This window comes from Ranitomeya variabilis, chromosome 1, assembly GCF_051348905.1.
Source record: "Ranitomeya variabilis isolate aRanVar5 chromosome 1, aRanVar5.hap1, whole genome shotgun sequence".
In the NCBI taxonomy this organism is placed as follows: Eukaryota; Metazoa; Chordata; class Amphibia; order Anura; family Dendrobatidae; genus Ranitomeya; species Ranitomeya variabilis.
This window is the reverse complement of record NC_135232.1, coordinates 660,283,591-660,304,401: the sequence shown is the minus strand read 5'-3', so window position 1 is coordinate 660,304,401 and position 20,811 is coordinate 660,283,591. Positions and strand designations below refer to the sequence as shown.

General features: G+C 46.0%; 1 protein-coding gene and 1 long non-coding RNA gene across 2 annotated transcripts in view; both read left to right on the top strand.

The window, feature by feature from the left end:
* Nucleotides 1-1,034: 1,034 nt before the first annotated feature.
* Nucleotides 1,035-5,978, top strand: LOC143775267 (uncharacterized). Its single transcript, XR_013215612.1, has 2 exons — nt 1,035-1,755; nt 4,756-5,978. It is a non-coding gene; the product is annotated as an uncharacterized LOC143775267 (long non-coding RNA).
* A 10,942-nt stretch (nt 5,979-16,920) lies between these two features.
* The window catches only part of LOC143798308 (exonuclease 3'-5' domain-containing protein 2-like), a 92,025-nt gene continuing 88,134 nt past the window's right edge, over nt 16,921-20,811 (top strand). The window contains exon 1 of the mRNA XM_077281108.1: nt 16,921-16,941. The gene's annotated coding sequence lies outside the window, so the exon portion shown is untranslated. The remainder of the gene's footprint in view (nt 16,942-20,811) is intronic.

Genomic DNA, 20,811 nt, shown 5'->3' with positions numbered 1-20,811 from the left:
CGCCAGTAGGTGTCAGTAGCGCTCAGTGTAACGGCATCACAGAGAGATCAGGAGACGTAATATCAGAATCTGGGGAGATAGGGAGAAAGTACAAATACAGGAGGAATATATATATATATATATATATATATAATATATATATATATATATATATATATATATATATATATATATTTATTTACATTTTCATGTTTTGCATAGTTCATTATTGTTACCTTCAAAGCATCAACCGAATAATAATTATTGCAGATGTGACTGAGGGTTAATAATGATCTGTTGAAAAAAGAAAAAACAGCTCCGACTCTAGGGGCATTGTAGCACGGAAGCCAAGGGATCAAATGTAGAAAACATTCAGCGTCTTAAAATGTCGATGTTTATTAGAAAACGAAGTACAAAGTTCAATGCATAGACAGTCTTGAATGTTTGCATTGAATTTTCTAATAAACATCACAATTTTAAGAAATTGGATCTTTTTCTACATTAATAATGATTTCCCGATGTAAAATGAATATTTTCTGTGTGTATAAAAAGTGGATGTCACGCTGTATTGTCCAGTCCTGCCCTGCATTGTAGACTAGTCTACAACGTGGTGCTATCACAGGCGCGGCTACACACGTCGGTCGGCATGGGGTCTCTTGGGCCGTCCCGGGCCGGCCTCCTCCCACTTTAGGACACTGGTTCGCTCTAGTTCCCCCAGTGTCACAAATACCGAACCTAGTGCAGCGCCCCGAACGGATTGGCACAGAGCAGTCTAGAACCCCTAGACTCAAAGCGATCCAACACTCAGCCTCCCTTGGTGGCCGGGATTACAGGCGCACGCCACTGCGCTCGGCGACGTCACATGCTGCTATTACTGCCTAGAGGCTGCAAGGAGCCGTGACGTCATCGGGAGCCACAGCGCCATCTAGTGTCTGCAGGATGAAACTGCCATAAAGTCAGTAACATAAGTGTAGAGCTGCATGTGTTAGTTTATACCTGTTAGCATGTACACACCGTCACTGAGTGTGAGATTGGTGGGGGCAGACACCCATTCATGTGAATTTCAGCTGATCGGTGGCTGTGACCCCAACTCATCTCATATATCGATGACGTAACCTGTGATCTCGTCCCTGGAAGCCCCCTTAACCGATACAGATAACTCTCCCACCCCATCCCGCCCAGCACCATGACCGACAGTTGTCAGGATCCGCTGCTACCAGGCCACATAGAGCCCACATTATGGCTTCTGCACAGATTGCTACTCAGCTCTCCCAACTTCCTGAGTGGCATCTGTAACAGATCTCTACCCACTTAGTGACAGTAATGGTGGGCATATTAGTCGTCACCCAGCTTTCTGAGAAACAAATGTGAAAATCCATATAGTTTAATGTGTTCAGGCGGTGAGTTTCTTCTATGGCAGCGCTCGGGTCTTATCTCCAGAGAAGACAGTGCTCTGCTCTATGGAGCAGGTTCGGTTCCGGCCCTGCGTGACAGGAAGGGGTTAAACAAGAACGCCGGTCTGTATAAGAGGATCACTAGGGTGCGTGCTGACGTCACCCCGGAAGAGGAAGTGTATGAAGTGGTGGAACGCAGGCGGCGTGCAGGTACTGCTCCTCCGTGTATGGCGCTGGTTATGGCTGCTTCTGCGGTAAATGCTAGAGTGTATGGGCTCCTTCCAGGTGTGACGTCATTTCCGGGGGCGTGTCCTATCGGGAGGGGGCGTGTTCTCCAAGGCGGCAAAGGAAAGCAGCATGACAGCTTGTGGACGCCATGGAGGTCAGTGGTTTCAGGGGGAAAAATGTTGCTTGCTGATCGCTATTGGGGGGAGGCCCTGTGGTGGTCGACCTACTTGTCTGTGTGGGGAGTGACCCGTGGTGGGATTTTGGGGGGCTCTGCTGCTGCTGGCTATTGTGGGGGATCCCTGCGGTGGGATTTTGGGGGGCTCCGCTGCTGCTGGCTATTGTGGGGGACCCCTGTGGTGGGATTTTGGGGGGCTCCGCTGCTGCTGGCTATTGTGGGGGATCCCTGCGGTGGGATTTTGGGGGCTCCGCTGCTGCTGGCTATTGTGGGGGACCCCTGCAGTGGGATTTTGGGGGCTCCGATGCTGCTGGCTATTGTGGGGGACCGCTGCGGTTTTGGGGGGCTCCGCTGCTGCTGGCTATTGTGGGGGACCCCTGTGGTGGGATTTTGGGGGGCTCCGCTGCTGCTGGCTATTGTGGGGGATCCCTGCGGTGGGATTTTGGGGGCTCCGCTGCTGCTGGCTATTGTGGGGGACCGCTGCGGTTTTGGGGGGCTCCGCTGCTGCTGGCTATTGTGGGGACCCCTGTGGTGGGATTTTGGGGGGCTCCGCTGCTGCTGGCTATTGTGGGGGATCCCTGCGGTGGGATTTTGGGGGCTCCGCTGCTGCTGGCTATTGTGGGGGACCGCTGCGGTTTTGGGGGGCTCCGCTGCTGCTGGCTATTGTGGGGGACCCCTGTGGTGGAATTTTGGTGGGCTCCGCTGCTGCTGGCTATTGTGGGGGACCCCTGCGGTGGGATTTTGGGGGGCTCCGCTGCTGCTGGCTATTGTGGGGGACCGCTGCGGTGTGGTTTTGGGGGGCTCCGCTGCTGCTGGCTATTGTGGGGGACCCCTGTGGTGGGATTTTGGGGGGCTCCGTTGCTGCTGGCTATTGTGGGGGAGCCCTGCGGTGGGATTTTGGGAGGCTCCGATGCTGCTGGCTATTGTGGGGGACGCCTGTGGTGGGATTTTGGGGGGACCTGCTGCTGCTGGCTATTGTGGGATTTTGTGGGGGGGACTGCTGCTGGCTGTTGTGGTTGACTTCTGTGGTAGGTGACCTGCTTGTGTGAGGGGGGCTGCAGGCTATTGGGGGACCCCTGACCTGCTTGTGGGGGGGTGACCTGCTGCATGCTATTGGGGGTGACCCATTTTAGTGGGGGGTGACCTGCTTGTGGGGGGGGGACCTGCTGCTGGCAATTGGGGGGACCCCTGTGGTGGGATTTAGGGGTGACCTGCTTATGGGGTGACTTGTTTGGGGTGGGAGACCTGCTGCTGGCTATTAGGGTGACCCCTATGGTGGGACCCCTGTGATGTGATTTGGGGGTGACCTGCGTGCGGGGGACCCCTTTTAGTGAGGGTGACCTGCTTATGGTTGGGTTTGTGGAGGCGACCTGCTTGTTGCGGGACCCCTTTTAGTGGGGGTGACCTGCTTGTGGAGGGGTGACCTGCTAATGGCTATTGATGGGCCCCTGTGGTGGGGTTTCGGGGTGACCTGCTGGCTATTGAGGGGGACCCCTGTGGTGGGGTTTGGAGGTGACGTGCTGCTTACGGGGTGGACCCCTTTTAGTGGGGGCGACCTGCTGCTGGCTATTGGGGAGACCCTGGTGGTGGGGTTTGAGGGCGACATGCTTGTGGTCGGGTTTTGGGAGGGCGTGACCTGCTGTCTATTGGGGGGGACCCTTGTGGTGGATGTGGGGGGAGACCTGCTGCAAGCTATTGGGGGACCCCTGTGGTGGGATGTGGGGGTGACCTGCTTGTGGTGGGATGTGGGGAGGCGACCTGCATGTGAGGGGTGACCTGCTGCAGGCTATTTGGCGGACCCCTGTGGTGAGATTTGAGGGCGACCTGAATGTGGGGAGGCGACCTGCTTGTCGTTGAATGTGGGGAGGCGACCTGCTTGTCGTTGAATGTGGGGAGGCGACCTGCTTGTCGTTGAATGTGGGGAGGCGACCTGCTTGTCGTTGAATGTGGGGAGGCGACCTGCTTGTCGTTGAATGTGGGGAGGCGACCTGCTTGTCGTTGAATGTGGGGAGGCGACCTGCTGCTGGCTATTGGGGGGGGATCCCGTGGTGGGATTTGGGGATGACCTGCTGCTTACAGATGGAACCCTTTTATTGGGGGGTGACCTGCTGCTTACTGGGGGATCCCTTTTATTGGGGGGCGACCTGCTTATGGGTTGGGTTTGGGGGGGGCTGAAGAGGGTTTAAGCTGGGTGGGGGGTGGACATCGAAGGGGGTGTGTGCTGGGGTCCACGTCCGATGGGTGTTGGACGTCCGATGGGGGTTTGTGGGGATTGGACGTCCGAAGGGGGTGTGTGCTGGGTGGGGGGGTCCACGTCCGATGGGGGTTTGTGCTGGGTGGGGGGGGTCCACGTCTGATGGGGGTTTGTGCGGGGTGGGGGGTCTGCATCTGGGGGTTTCTGCTGAGTGGGGGGTTCCGCGTCCGGTGGGGGTTGTACGTCCGATGGGGGTTTGTGGGGGTTGCAGTCCGATGGGGGTTGGACAACCGGTGGGGGTTGGACGTCCGATGAGAGTTTAAGCTGGGGTGGCGTTCGATTGGAGGGGGTGTCTGATGGGATTTATGGTTGGGGCAGGGGGCGTCATATTTGGATTTACGCTTGAGGGGAGGGAATGTCTGGTGGGCTTTGGATTTATCCTGTGGGGTCCGCTGGTTAATGTGAGGTGGAGGTTTCTGACTGGGGGAGCGAGGTTATGCTGTGTGGCCCTCTGGTTGATGTGGGGGGCTAATGCTTCATTGGGGTACACAAAAAAACATGGGTGTATGCTGCTTATGCTATGCAAAAAAAAAATTTAGGTATTTCCCTGTAGAGTAGGCCACACCACCAACTGGCACGAAGCTAATCCTTTTTAGCTTAATGTCAGTAGGAGGCAGACATGGGTCTGGACCACCCAGCCCAGTTTCTGACTTAGGTTTTGGGAAGTTTTTTTATTAACGATTTTCCTTTTTCTTTTTTCTTTCTTTTTTTTTTTTTTTTTTCAGATACGGCTTTTGAGGGCGACAGTGGAATTGTCACTCTAATCTCCCACCTAGAATTGTCACTACCGTATCATCTGTGGTCTACGAGGCAAGGCCCTAACACATCAAGAGTGTTTGTGGTTCCCCAGAGGACGGTCCATGCCACGAATCCCCCTACCCTCTGGCCCCCCCAGAGCCAGATAGAGTAGGGAGGGAAGACGAATCCGTTATGTGCCAGCCGGCGAAAGGTCTGCGTCCAGGTTATTCCATGCCCACCTTCATCATCGGTCTGTGAAGAATGATGTGTGATCTTCAGGACACATATATCCTACCAGGCAGTGAGGGGGCTACTTTAAAAAAAAAAAAAAAAAATGGAAAGGACAGGACAAGTATGTCCTAGTTTGCCCCTGAGCAATATGGACATCTCCTGGGGAAACCTTCCTATTCATGCAGCCTCCATGTTTTCCAGAGGCTCCTGTGACCCTGCTCTTAAAATATCCAGGCTTCGGTCTAGGCCTTCTCTGGTGGCCGGTCCACACCGCCAGTGCCCTGAACAATCATGCACGCCAACTTTCTAGTGTGTCCTACTCTGCACCTATCAGTTTAAAAGTACTTCGCTTCTGCAACAGAAGACTAAAGTCTGCCTCCCAAGAGATCTGCTGTTCAATTTTGGTTGTTTTGGAAATGTTCTGTCCAAAAAACCGACGGGACAACTCTCTGACCCGCCAGGAAAAGACGAGACCTTCCTTTAGGCCAACCCCCTCCTGGCATCCATGAACCCACCAGCACTAGTCTGCTAGGCCTGGATCTAGCAGACTCTCTTCGACATGATGGGGCGTTCCCACCTTGGATGTTTCTCAGGGTCGGCTGCCGTGTCCTTCACAATTCAAGGCCGGTATTATGATCTCTGGTCTGGGACACCGAAACCTCAGACACCGGCGGAGGCAGGCCTGGGGGGAACAGAGCCACATACCAAACCGACAGTCCAGCCCGCAGGCACCAACAGCATATTACAGTTTTAAAATACTGTAGAAATGCATAAAATGAAACAAGCAAAGGCAGAAAGTTATTCAATGCAAAATAAATGCAGTTTTATAAAATTAGAAATGTTTCTATATCTAATGGTAAAATGATATTTATCCAGTATTTCTATAAGTAAAAGTCTGAGATTTCTGTGGGAAATGGTCATTTGTTCCTCTTAAACCAGTTCTGAATGTAAATAAAACATTGCTCTGATGAAGTCTCCACATTGTATTTTCGCCTTTCATTTCATGCGTAGGGCAGGACAAGCCCATGATGTATCTGTGTAACACATGTAAGGTGCTATAATAACAGCCTTAGGCTGGTTTCACACCAGCGTTCGGCAGGGCTGCGGATGGCAGCCTTCTTCCTCCGTTAAGGCTACTTTCACACTAACGTCGCTTGCTGTACGTCTCAATGCGTAGTTTTTGAGAAAACGCATCCTGCAAAGTTGCATGCATGATGCGTTTTTTCTCCATAGACTTTCATTAGCAACACATTGGGACGGATTGCCACACGTCGCATCCGTCGTGCGACAGATGCGTCATGTTTTGGCGGACCGTCGGCACAAAAAAAGTTCCATGTAACGTTTTTTTGTGCGTCGAGTCCGCCATTTTCGACCGCACATGCATGGCCGAAACTCCGCCCCCTCCTCCCCGGAACTCACAATGGGCCACGGATGCGTTGTAAAACTGCCTCCGGTGCCCACGTTGTTCTACATAAAACACACTGTCTGTCGGGCCGACGGTTTGCGACGGCCCGTACCGACTGACTAGTGTGAAAGTAGCCTAAGCCCTGCTCACTGCCACAATTCTTCATTCAGTTCCGCCTACGTCTGCATGCGTCCTGCATACCCTATCTTTAATATTGGGTACGCAGGCCAAGCGGATGCCTCCGCATGCGTTGTTTTAACGCTGCGCCGACTGCAATAAAATGCAACATGTTGCGTTCGACGCAGTTCAGCGCATCGTCAAAATGAGGCATGCCTGCGTAACCAATGTTAGATGGGGGACGCATGCCGACTTAGGCGGAGCTGAAGGAAGAGGCGCAGCAGTGGGCGGGGCTTAATGGAGGAAGAAGGCTGCCGAACGCTGGTGTGAAACCTGCCTGAGACAGGTAAGCCACCTGTTATGATCCCAATGGCTGAGGATCTCTGATATTCCGGCAAGATAGCGAAAATATTAAGTACTGCTCTAGGGAGGTGGAAACTGGGCTAACCGCATACCTGATCCTAACACAAACAACTAGAAGTAGCCGGTGAACGTGCCTACGTTGGTTCTAGACGTCTCGAGCCAGCCGGAGAACTGACTACCCCTAGAGAGAAAATATAAGACCTCACTTGCCTCTAGAGAAATTGAACCCCAAAGATATAGAAAGCCCCCAACAAATAATAACGGTGAGGCAAGAGGAAAGCACAAACATAGAGATGAACTAGATTCAGCAAAGTGAGGCCCAATAGTCTAAATAGTAGAAAATAGAAAGTGGACTATGCGTTTAGCAGAAAACCCTACAAAAACATCCACGCTGAATATTCAAGAACCCCCACACCGACTGACGGTGTGGAGGGAGAATATCAGCCCCCTAGAGCTTCCAGCGAGTCAGAAAATCAAATGTTAAACAAGCTGGACAAAAACACTAAATAATGCAAACGATCCAAATTGTACAAAACAGACTTAGCTTTTCTTGCATGAGGCAGACTGAAAGGAATCCAGAGGAGACCATATAGGTCTGGATACAACGATGCCAGGCAAGAGACTGAGTCCAGAGGAGACTGAAATAGGGAACACCCGCTGCTTAACGACACAGCTGGAGCTCAGGCCTGCAACAAGACATGCCTAACACAATACCGTTAGTGACCACCAGAGGGAGCCCAGAAACACAGTTCACAACAGCCACCTTTGAAACAATGTTCACATGTACAAGCTCTTAGCCCCTTTGTGGCGGGGCCAATTTTTTAAAATCTGACCAGTGTCACTTTATATAGTAATAACTCTGGAATGCTTCAACATCCCATTGATTTTGAGATTAATTTTTTTTTCGTGTTATATTAGACTTTATGATAATGGTAAACTTGAGTTGATATGTTTTGCTTTATTTTGTAAAAAATCAGAAATTTTACAAATTTTAAAAAATATAAATTTTTAATGATTTTCCCTTTAAGGCCGGAGTCACACTAGAGAGGAATAAATCGCATAGCACTCGAACCAATGTTAATCTCCCATCACTTTTTTTTCAAGGCCGTATATGTGCGAGTGAAATTGCAGTATGCTGTGATTTGCACCGTATATCAGCCGAGACTCCGAGACACCGTATATCAGCCGAGATTTGTGCAAGAAAAACTCGCACCACACGGGCCATCAGTGTGACTTGCGAGAAATACGCAACGGTGTCCTTTGAAAGGCTGACAATTCAGGTGCAGTGTACAGTAAAATCACACTGACAGGTTACAATAGAATAGATATATATACACACAGTATAGGTGTATATAAAATCTAAAGAGATACACTACAGAACAAAAGTTTGGACACACCTCATTTAAAGATTTTTCTGTATTTTCATGACTATGAAAATTGTACATTCACACTGAAGGCATCAAAACTATGAATTAACACATGTGGAATTATATACTTAACAAAAAAGTGTGAAACAACTGAAATTATGTCTTATATTCTAGGTTCTTCAAAGTAGCCACCTTTTTCTTTGATGACTGCTTTGCACACTCTTGGCATTCTCTTGATGAGCTGCAAGAGGTAGTCACTGGGAATGATTTTCACTTCACAGGTGTGCCCTGTCAGGTTTAATAAGTGGGATTTCTTGCCTTATAAATGGGATTGGGACCATCAGTTGTGTTGTGCAGAAGTCTGGTGGATACACAGCTGATAGTCCTACTGAATAGACTGTTAGAATTTGTATTATGGCAGGAAAAAAGCAGCTAAGTAAAGAAAAACGAGTGGCCATCATTACTTTAAGAAATGAAGGTCAGTCAGTCCGAAAAATTGGGAAAACTTTGAAAGTGTCCCCAAGTGCAGTGGCAAAAACCACCAAGCGCTACTAAGAAACTGGCTCACATGAGGACCGCCCCAGGAAAGGAATACCAAGAGTCACCTCTGCTTCTGAGGATAAGTTTATCCGAGTCACCATCCTCAGAAATCGCAGGTTAACAGCAGCTCAGATTAGAGACCAGGTCAATGCCACACAGAGTTCTAGCAGCAGACACATCTCTACAACAACTGTTAGGGCTTGTTTCCATTTGCGAGAAACACATCCGTATCTCGCATGTGGAAACCAAGCTGTGGTGCCAGCACTTTGGAGCGGAGCATGCAGCTCCATGTGTTCCTATGCGGCCGCACGCTCCGCTCTGGAGTGCAGGTGCTACAGCTTGGTTTCCACATGCGAGATACGGACGTGTTTCTCGCAAATGGAAACAAGCCCTTAAGAGGAGACTTTGTGCAGCAGGCCTTCATGGTAAAATAGCTGCTAGGAAACCACTGCTAAGGACAGGCAACAAGCAGAAGAGACTTGTTTGGGCTAAATAACACAAGGAATGGACATTAGACCAGTGGAAACCTGTGCTTTGGTCAGATGAGTCCAAATTTGAGATCTTTGGTTCCAACCACCGTGTCTTTGTACACAGAAAAGGTGAACGGATGGACTCTAAATGCCTGGTTTCCACCGTGAAGCATGGAGGAGGAGGTGTGATGGTGTGGGGGGCTTTGCTGGTGACACTGTTGGGGATTTATTCAAAACTGAACCATCATGGCTACCACAGCATCTTGCAGCGACATGCTATTCCATCCGGTTTGCGTTTAGTTGGACCATCATTTATTTTTCAACAGGACAATGACCCCAAACACACCTCCAGGCTGTGTAAGGGCTATTTGACCAAGAAGGAGAGTGATGGGGTGCTACGCCAGATGACCTGGCCTCCACAGTCACCAGACCTGAACCCAATCAAGATGGTTTGGGGTGAGCTGGACCGCAGAGTGAAGGCAAAAGGGCCAACAAGTGCTAAGCATCTCTGGGAACTCCTTCAAGATTGTTGGAAGACCATTCCCAGTGACTACCTCTTGAAGCTCATCAAGAGAATGCCAAGAGTGTGCAAAGCAGTCATCAAAGCAAAACGTGGCTACTTTGAAAAACCTAGAATATAAGACATATTTTCAGTTGCCTTACACTTTTATTAAGTATATAATTCCACATAGTTTTGATGCCTTCAGTGTGAATGTACAGTTTTCATAGTCATGAAAATACAGAAAAATCTTTAAATGAGGTTTCTAAACATTTGGTCTGTACTGTCTGTGTGTATGTATGTGTGTGTGTGTGTATGTGTGTATATATATATATATATATATATATATATATATATATATATAATAATATATCACACGGACAGCGGAATAGCTGATAGTTAATTTGTCGGCTTCTGTTAAATCATTGCAGAGGCTGACAGGATAGGAGACATGGTTTACATACAGTAAACCATTGCAGAACAGTTTAGACTTATATAGGTCAGTGACTAATACGGTTAGTAGTGTGTGTGTGTGTAAAATATGGGGCCTGTATGTATTTAATAATGTTTTCACTGAAAAAATTGGCGTGGGCTCCCGCACAATTTTCTGTGCCACAGAGTGAAAGCCAGTGACTGAGGACAGATATTATAGCCTAGAGAGGGACCATGGTTATTGCCACCCCAGAAAAGGTGCATCTGTATGATGCGCCAATTCTGGCACTCAGCCTCTGTCTTCTCACTGCCCTGTAGCGGTGGCATATGGGGTAATAAGGGGTTAATGTCACCTTTGTATTGTAAGGTGACATTAGGCCAGCTTAGTAATGGAGAGATGTCTGATAGATGCCTCTCCATTACTAACCTGTGGGCTTGATGTTACTGGACAATAAAAAGGTGACATCAACCGCACAATTATGAACCCCTCTGCTACAGGGCAGGTGGGAAGAGCGAGGCTAAGTGCCAGAATTGGCACATCTATAAGATGCGCCATTTCTGCGACGACTGAGAGCTGATGGTTTTTAGCCTGTGGGGCTGCCAATATCCATGGCCTCTTCACAGGCTATAAATATCAGCCTACAGCTGTCTGCCTAGCATTTGCTGGTTGGATTTTATGTCAATATTTTGTGTCCCCCTGTAAAATAGCCAGTAAAGGCTAAGCAAACAGCTGTGAGCTGATATTAATAGCCTGGGAACCTTTATGGTTATTGGCTCCTTTCCAGAATAGTAACATCAGCTGTCAGCATTCCCACTGCTGGTTATGAAAATTATGCGGGAGCCCATGCAGGTTTTATTTTTTGAAAAATAAACATATTGCATTTCACGCAGGTTTCTTAGTTGTTTTTTTTACAGCATATGTAGGTTAATTATGTTAATGCTCCTACATGGGTGTGTGTGTGTCTTTAGTTAATATTAATGAGGGTATCTCGTGAAGAGTTTGAATAAGGAAATGCATCAAATTCCTTTATTTATTTATTTTTAATATATCTTTATTTAGCGCTCACGATTTACAGAAACGCATCAAATTCGCATAAAAAAGTACAGAATTTCCACTGCGTTTTCTGCTAAGAGACGCACTAACCATGCAGACATTTCCTCAAGCAAATCTGCAACGTGCGCACATAGCCTTAACCATTATGCGTCCATATTCATTAATGAGCAGAACCACGTGACCGCTGAACACAGGAAGAGCTGCCCGGAGACCATCGGACATGCAGGGACCGCGCCAGGAGCAGGTGAGTATGTGACAGCAGCCGCTTCCCCGCCGACAATGACTCGAGTATAAGCCGAGAGGGTCTCTTTCTGCCCAAAAAAATTTCGGCTTATACGCGAGTATATACGGTACAGCACTCTAGAAGGGTGTGTATAAGGGCATATAGGTGCTGGTGGTACTATATATGGGGAAAACCTGGTGACAGGTTCCCTTTAAGAAACCTATGGAACTAGGTAAAATTTAGCATTTTTTTGGATGGTGAAAAACTTGTAATTTAAATATTGATGGTGGCTGAACTGCAGGTGGTCTGTGTCGCTTCATAAGTTTAAGGCCGGGGTCACACTAGCGTAGAATACGGACGAGCGCTATGTGAGAAAGCATCGCATGGCACTCGGACCAGTGTTAATCTATGGGGCAGATCACATCTGTGATTATTTTTTCATGCCAAATCAGCATACGAGAACAATCGCAGCATATATACCTGACAGGGGCCCATACAGTCTATATCTACAATAATATATACCTGACAGGGGCCCATACAGTCTGATATCATCACTAATATATATACCTGATGGGGCCCATACATTCTGATACCATCACTAATATATACCTGACAGGAGCCCATACATTCTGATACATCACTAATATATATACCTGACAGGGGCCCTTACATTCTGATATCATCACTAATATATACCTGACAGGGGCCCATACATTCTGATATCATCACTAATATATACCTGACAGGAGCCCATACATTCTGATATCATCACTAATATATACCTGACAGGGGCCCATACATTCTGATATCATCACTAATATATACCTGACAGGAGGCCATACATTCTGATATCATCAGTAATATATACCTGACAGGAGCCCATACATTCTGATATCATCACTACTGTAATATATACCTGACAGGGGCCCATACATTCTGATATCATCACTAATATATACCTGACAGGGGCCCATACATTCTGATATCATCACTACTGTAATATATACCTGACAGGGGCCCATACATTCTGATATCATCACTAATATATACCTGACAGGAGCCCACACATTCTGATACCGTCAATGATATATATACCTGATAGGAGCCCATACATTCTGATATCATCACTACTGTAATATATACCTGACAGGGGCCCATACATTCTGATATCATCACTTATATATACCTGACAGGAGCCCGTACAGTCTACAGTATATCTACAGTAATATATACCTGACAGGAGCCCATACAGTCTATATCTACAATAATATATACCTGACAGGAGCCTGTACAGTCTGTATCTACAATAATATATATCTGACAGGAGCCCGTACAGTCTGTATCTACAATAATATATACCTGACAGGAGCCCGTACAGTCTGTATCTACAATAATATATACCTGACAGGAGCCTGTACAGTCGGTATCTACAATAATATATATCTGACAGGAGTTCGTACAGTCTATATCTACAATAATATATATCTGACAGGAGTCCGTACAGTCTATATCTACAATAATATATATCTGACAGGAGCCCGTACAGTCTATATCTACAATAATATATGCCTGAATGGAGTCTGTACAGTCTGTATCTACAATAATATATGCCTGACAGGAGCCCGTACATTCTATATCTACAATAATATATACCTGACAGGAGCCCGTACAGTCTATATCTACAATAATATATACCTGACAGGAGCCCGTACAGTCTATATCTACAATAATATATACCAGGAAGGAGCCCATACACTCTAGCATCTTCAGTAGAGAGCCGGCTAGAGTGTATGGGCTGCAGTCAGGAAACCAGGAAGGAGCCCATACAGTCTATATCTACAATAATATATACCTGACAGGAGCCTGTACAGTCTGTATCTACAATAATATATACCTGACAGGGGCCCGTACAGTCTGTATCTACAATAATATATACCTGACAGGAGCCCGTACAGTCTATATCTACAATAATATATGCCTGACAGGAGCCCATACAGTCTATATCTACAATAATATATACCTGACAGGAGCCTGTACAGTCTGTATCTACAATAATATATGCCTGAAAGGAGCCCATACAGTCTATATCTACAATAATATATACCAGGAAGGAGCCCACTCTAGCATCTTCAATAATGAGCCGGCTAGAGTGTATGGGCTGCAGTCAGGCACCTGGAAGGAGCCCATACACTCTAGCATCTTCAGTAGTGAGCCGGCTAGAGTGTATGGACTGCAGTCAGGGAACCAGGAAGGAGCCCATACAGTCTATATCTACAATAATATATACCTGACAGGAGCCCGTACAGTCTATATCTACAATAATATATACCTGACAGGAGCCTGTACAGTCTGTATCTACAATAATATATACCTGACAGGAGCCCGTACAGTCTGTATCTACAATAATATATACCTGACAGGAGCCTGTACAGTCTGTATCTACAATAATATATACCTGACAGGAGCCTGTACAGTCTGTATCTACAATAATATATACGTGACAGGAGCCCATACAGTCTATATCTACAATAATATATACCTGACAGGAGCCCGTACAGTCTATATCTACAATAATATATACCTGACAGGAGCCCGTACAGTCTGTATCTACAATAATATATGCCTGACAGGAGCCCATACAGTCTATATCTACAATAATATATACCTGACAGGAGCCCGTACAGTCTGTATCCACAATAATATATACCTGACAGGAGCCAGTACAGTCTGTATCTACAATAATATATACCTGACAGGAGCCCGTACAGTCTGTATCTACAATAATATATACCTGACAGGAGCCCGTACAGTCTATATCTACAATAATATATACCTGACAGGAGCCCGTACAGTCTATATCTACAATAATATATGCCTGAAAGGAGTCTGTACAGTCTATATCTACAATAATATATACCAGGAAGGAGCCCATACACTCTAGCATCTTCAGTAGTGAGCCGGCTAGAGTGTATGGGCTGCAGTCAAGCACCTGGAAGGAGCCCATACACTCTAGCATCTTCAGTAGTGAGCCGGCTAGAGTGTATGGGCTGCAGTCAGGGAACCAGAAAGGAGCCCATACAGTCTATATGTACAATAATATATACCTGACAGGAGCCCGTACAGTCTATATCTACAATAATATATGCCTGAAAGGAGTCTGTACAGTCTATATCTACAATAATATATACCAGGAAGGAGCCCATACACTCTAGCATCTTCAATAATGAGCTGGCTAGAGTGTATGGGCTGCAGTCAGGCACCTGGAAGGAGCCCATACACTCTAGCATCTTCAGTAGTGAGCCGGCTAGAGTGTATGGGCTGCAGTCAGGGAACCAGGAAGGAGCCCATACAGTCTATATCTACAATAATATATACCTGACAGGAGCCCGTACATTCTATATCTACAATAATATATACCTGACAGGAGCCTGTACAGTCTGTATCTACAATAATATATACCTGACAGGAGCCCGTACAGTCTATATCTACAATAATATATGCCTGACAGGAGTCCGTACAGTCTGTATCTACAATAATATATACCTGACAGGAGCCCGTACAGTCTGTATCTACAATAATATATACCTGACAGGAGCCCGTACAGTCTATATCTACAATAATATATACCTGACAGGAGCCCGTACAGTCTGTATCTACAATAATATATACCTGACAGGAGCCCGTACAGTCTATATCTACAATAATATATACCTGACAGGAGCCCGTACAGTCTGTATCTACAATAATATATGCCTGACAGGAGTCCGTACAGTCTGTATCTACAATAATATATGCCTGACAGGAGCCCATACAGTCTATATCTACAATAATATATACCTGACAGGAGCCCGTACAGTCTGTATCTACAATAATATATACCTGACAGGAGCCCGTACGGTCTATATCTACAATAATATATACCTGACAGGAGCCCGTACAGTCTATATCTACAATAATATATACCTGACAGGAGCCCGTACAGTCTATATCTACAATAATATATGCCTGACAGGAGCCCTTACAGTCTACACTCACTGGCCACTTTATTAGGTACACCATGCTAGTAACGGGTTGGACCCCCTTTTGCCTTCAGAACTGCCTCAATTCTTCGTGGCATAGATTCAACAAGGTGCTGGAAGCATTCCTCAGAGATTTTGGTCCATATTGACATGATGGCATCACACAGTTGCCGCAGATTTGTCGGCTGCACATCCCTGATGCGAATCTCCCGTTCCACCACATCCCAAAGATTTCATGTTGTTTATGCCAAATTCTGACCCTACCATCCGAATGTCGCAGCAGAAATCGAGACTCATCAGACCAAGCAACGTTTTTCCAATCTTCTACTGTCCAATTTCGATGAGGTTGTGCAAATTGTAGCCTCAGTTTCCTGTTCTTAGCTGAAAGGAGTGGTACCCGGTGTGGTCTTCTGCTGCTGTAGCCCATCTGCCTCAAAGTTCGACGCACTGTGCGTTCAGAGATGCTCTTAGGCCTACCTTGGTTGTAACGGGTGGCGATTTGAGTCACTGTTGCCTTTCTATCAGCTCGAACCAGTCTGCCCATTCTCCTCTGACCTCTGGCATCAACAAGGCATTTCCGCCCACAGAACTGCCGCTCACTGGATTTTTTTTCTTTTTCGGACCATTCTCTGTAAACCCTAGAGATGGTTGTGCGTGAAAATCCCAGTAGATCAGCAGTTTCTGAAATACTCAGACCAGCCCTTCTGGCAACAACAACCATGCCACGTTCAAAGGCACTCAAATCACCTTTCTTCCCCATACTGATGCTCGGTTTGAACTGCAGGAGATTGTCTTGACCATGTCTACATGCCTAAATGCACTGAGTTGCCGCCATGTGATTGGCTGATTAGAAATTAAGTGTTAACAAGAAGTTGGACAGGTGTACCTAATAAAGTGGCCAGTGAGTGTATATCTACAATAATATATACCTGACAGGAGCCCGTACAGTCTGTATCTACAATAATATATGCCTGAAAGGAGTCTGTACAGTCTATATCTAGAATGTCATGATTAAGGGAGCTTAGTCTCCAGAAACGCGTTGAGATTGTTACCCATATGGCTTGTGCTGAAGTCTGTATCCTCTATGCTCAATAGTATGTGAATAAAGAAAACTCTTTTACGGATTCGGTGAAGCTGGACATTCTTTTCTTTTTACAGTCTATATCTACAATAATATATACCAGGAAGGAGCCCATACACTCTAGCATCTTCAGTAATGAGCCGGCTAGAGTGTATGGGCTGCAGTCAGGCACCAGGAAGGAGCCCATACACTCTAGCATCTTCAGTAGTGAGCCGGCTAGAGTGTATGGGCTGCAGTCAGGGATCCAGGAAGGAGCCCATACACTCTAGCATCTTCACAGTGAGCCGGCTAGAGTGTATGGGCTGCAGTCAGGACCTGGAAGGAGCCCATACACTCTAGGCTCAACCGTGGTGGAACGCAGGCGGCGTGCAGGTACTGCTCCGTGTATAGCGCTGGTTATGGCTGCTGCTGCGGCGGCTGTGGACGGCTGTGTGTGGGGTTTATCTTTGTGGCCGCCATTACCGGAGACCATTGGATTGTGAGGGATTTCTTTCAGTGTTTAGTGCTGCTTAAAGGGAACCTGTCACCACGTTTTTGGAAGATGGGATAAAAATAGCGTTAAATAGGGGCAGAGGTGGGCATTACATTAGTGTGTTTGTTATGCGTTTATTACCCACCTAAGTTGCCGAAATACGTTTGCAAAGTCTCCGTTTTCGCCTGTCAATCAGGCTGGTCTGGTCAAAAGGGCGTTGTCTTCCCCCAGATTTTGCGTAGTTTTCCGTTGGTGGCGTAGTGGTGTGCGCATGCCCAAGGTCCCGAATCCTCTGCCAGGGGATTTAAAAGAGCGCGCTGTTCGTTTTCATTGGTGATCGGTGGGCGCGGCCATCTTCCTTTGGCCGCGCGTGCGCAGAAGCGGCGCTCTGCTGGCCGCGGCTTCAGGAAAATGGCCGCCGCGATATCCATCTGCGCACGCGTGGCATCCCGCGGCCATTTTCCTGAAGCCGCGGCCAGCAGAGCGCCGCTTCTGCGCACGCGCGGCCAAAGGTAGATGGCCGCGCCCACCGATCACCAATGAAAACAAACAGCGCGCTCTTTTAAATCCCCTGGCAGAGGATTCGGGACTTTGGGCATGCGCACACCACTACGCCACCAACGGAAAACTACGCAAAATCTGGGAGAAGACAAGACGCCCTTTTGACCAGACCAGCCTGATTGACAGGCGAAAACGGAGACTTTGCAAACGTATTTCGGCAACTTAGGTGGGTAATAAACGCATAACAAACACACTAATGTAACGCCCACCTCTGCCCCTATTTAACGCTATTTTTATCCCATCTTCCAAAAACGTGGTGACAGGTTCCCTTTAATCCCCCCTGCTGTGTGTTTGCTCCTTGCATACAAACCATCGGTATGAAATCCAGCTCTGTGACCTGGCCTCCTTATGTAGGCCTGAAAGCTGCCTATGGTCTGCCAAATACAAAGCTACTTCTACTACTACTACTAGCGAGTGCTGGTCTCCTGGGTTGTAATGGTGGAGATGGAGTGATGAGCACATCCAGACTTCCTATCTAGCCCTTTATAATGCTTCAGGTATCGGTGGGAATAAGTAACATGATGGTTTTAGGAGCAATGTTAATGGATTCCAGGTTGCTGTACAGTTCTGTAATAGTGTGGATATAAACTACCTTCTCAGATCCAGATACCCTGTCTTTGACAAACCAAACAAACCCCTTGTCAAGTGTACAGGTTTTGTCCAGTGCTATGGATCCTGCTTAGGAGGGTGGTTGGGAATAGCACAAGGAAGCCATTCATTTACTAGTGTCTCACGGAGTCATGGTTTTTGCACAAGACCTTAGATATATGCATCAAAATCTCTTTTTACCACTCTGTGGGGTTATAAAGAGTCGGCTTATAAATAAGTCTTGTATGAGAGGATTTAACCCCAACTGAAACACGGGGGGGGGGAGAATCCTAGTCAAAAATACATCATGTTAAATGTGCTATCATATGCTGAAGCTCTTTACAGATAATTACAGTCCCCATTGGAGATCCTGGAGGAAACACACTCAAGCACGGGGAGAACATACAAACTCCTTGCAGATGTTGTCCTTGGTGGGATTTGAAACCTGTGCTGCAGAGCTAACCACTGTCACCATGCTGTGATTTTTCAAATATCACAGTTCACCGACTGTGAACATACCTTAAGCCTCAACTTCCTTTCTCTCACCTGTTATTCCTATATGAAGTTTGTGTTTCAAACGTTTTATTATTTTAAAACTTATAACCAGGGAGGGACAACAGGGGTGGGGAGGAAAGGTGGGGACGGGATATGAAAAAGGAGAGAAGAAAACAAAGGACCTGCAAGTCCTTGTATAAATTGTTGAATTTATAATATATAAAAAACAATTAATAAACATTTAACTTTGGGCAATTATACCAGACATTATTAATCTTGAGGGAATAATTCCATCCATCTGGACCACTTTTTTGCATATTTATCAAAAGTATTATTTACTAATGCCAATTTGCTCTCAAATGATCTGTGTGTATGAATTTTATCCATTATGTCTTTAAATGGTGGCGGGTCAGGCCTCTTCCAAAAGAAAATGATGGAGTTTTTTACAATTAATAGAATGTGTATGGTTAATTCCACTAAAGGTGGCGAAATTAGTTGAGTATCTAATGATAACAACGCAAATTGAGGAGAAAGCGGAATATCTGCGGAATGAACTTTATTTATCAGGCCAGAAACATTAGCCCAAAGGGGCCTAATGTGTGGACAATGCCATAGGATATGTAGTAGATTCCCTCTTTGTCCGCAACCTCTCCAGCAATCAGCTGAATGCGTTGAGTTTATTCTTGCCAGTCTGGCTGGTGTATAGTACCACCTGGATAGGACTTTTTGATGTGTTTCTTGGAGCGAAGTGGATATGGTAGAGGAAAGTGAGATCGAGCAGGCTCTTTCCCATTCGTCATTGCAATATTGTAAACCAAGTTCAGATTCCCATTTAAATATGTTTTGTGTTTTAGTAAACTCCGAATTTGTATTAAACCAATTATATATGTATTTCACACTCCAGAACACACAATGGTCTATATTATTCAACAGATTGACTGTTGGCTCTGAAATATGTGAGGAACTTTTTAGGAATTTACTGATAACCTCTTTTAGTATTAAGTATTGAAGGAAGGATGATGAAGGAATCTCATATTTAGTTTTGAGACGACTAAATGTACAACAGTTGGAGTCTTCTAACAGATCCTTCAACTTCGTTATGCCTTTAGTGGCCCAGAATGGATCAATTTCTTGTTTGAACAATGAAAATATGAGAGGTAAAGATAGGTTTTTTAAAGAGTCAAATTTTTTAATCCCTCTTTTTGGATGGGCCAATTTCTTCCATGCTTGCATTATCGGTTGGTAAATAGGGTGAAGATTCGCTGGTTTTTTATTCTTCAGAAGAAGAGAGTCCAGCATCAAAACATTTGGTGATTTGTTATTGTTGAAGTATGATTCAATTTCATACCAGGCCGGAGTCTCTGGTTGAGGCCACCAATACAAACTGTTTTTTATTAGAAAGGAGTAGTAATATGCTGCTATATTAGGTAGACCTGCTCCTCCTAAATGTTTACTCTTGTAAAGAACGTTTATTGCAATTCTGGCTTTCTTACCTCCCCAAACAAAAAGGTTACACTGAGATTGTATGTTTGCCAGTAAGGATGGGGAGACCTTTAACGGAAGAGATCTAAAGACATATAAAATTTTCGGTAGGATATAAGATTTAAATGTCATGATTTTGCCCCACCATGATAGTCCTCTACCTCCATAGATGTTGAGATCTGGGGTAATTGATTTCAAAATCAATTCAATGTTGGTTTGCATCAAAGTGTCTATGTTCCTCCCAAATTTTAGGCCTAGATATGTTATAAAATTTTCCGACCAGTGCCACGTCGTAAGTTTCCCTATCTGTTCTATTTGTTTATTATCTAGATTAAATGGTAAAATACTGGATTTGGAATTATTAATTTTGAAATAAGACACTTTTGAAAAGGTCTGAAGTACATATAGAATTTTAGAGATAGAATCATGGGGTTTAGATATTGTTAAAATGATGTCATCCGCGTAAAGCCCTATTTTGTATTCTCGTTTATCTGTCTTTATGCCCAAGATATCAGCGTCTTCCCTAATTAATTGTGCCAACGGCTCAATGGCCAGAACGAATAACAAAGGGGATAATGGACACCCTTGTCTGGTACCATTGGTGATCATAAAAGGGTCTGATAGGTGATTATTAACATAGACTC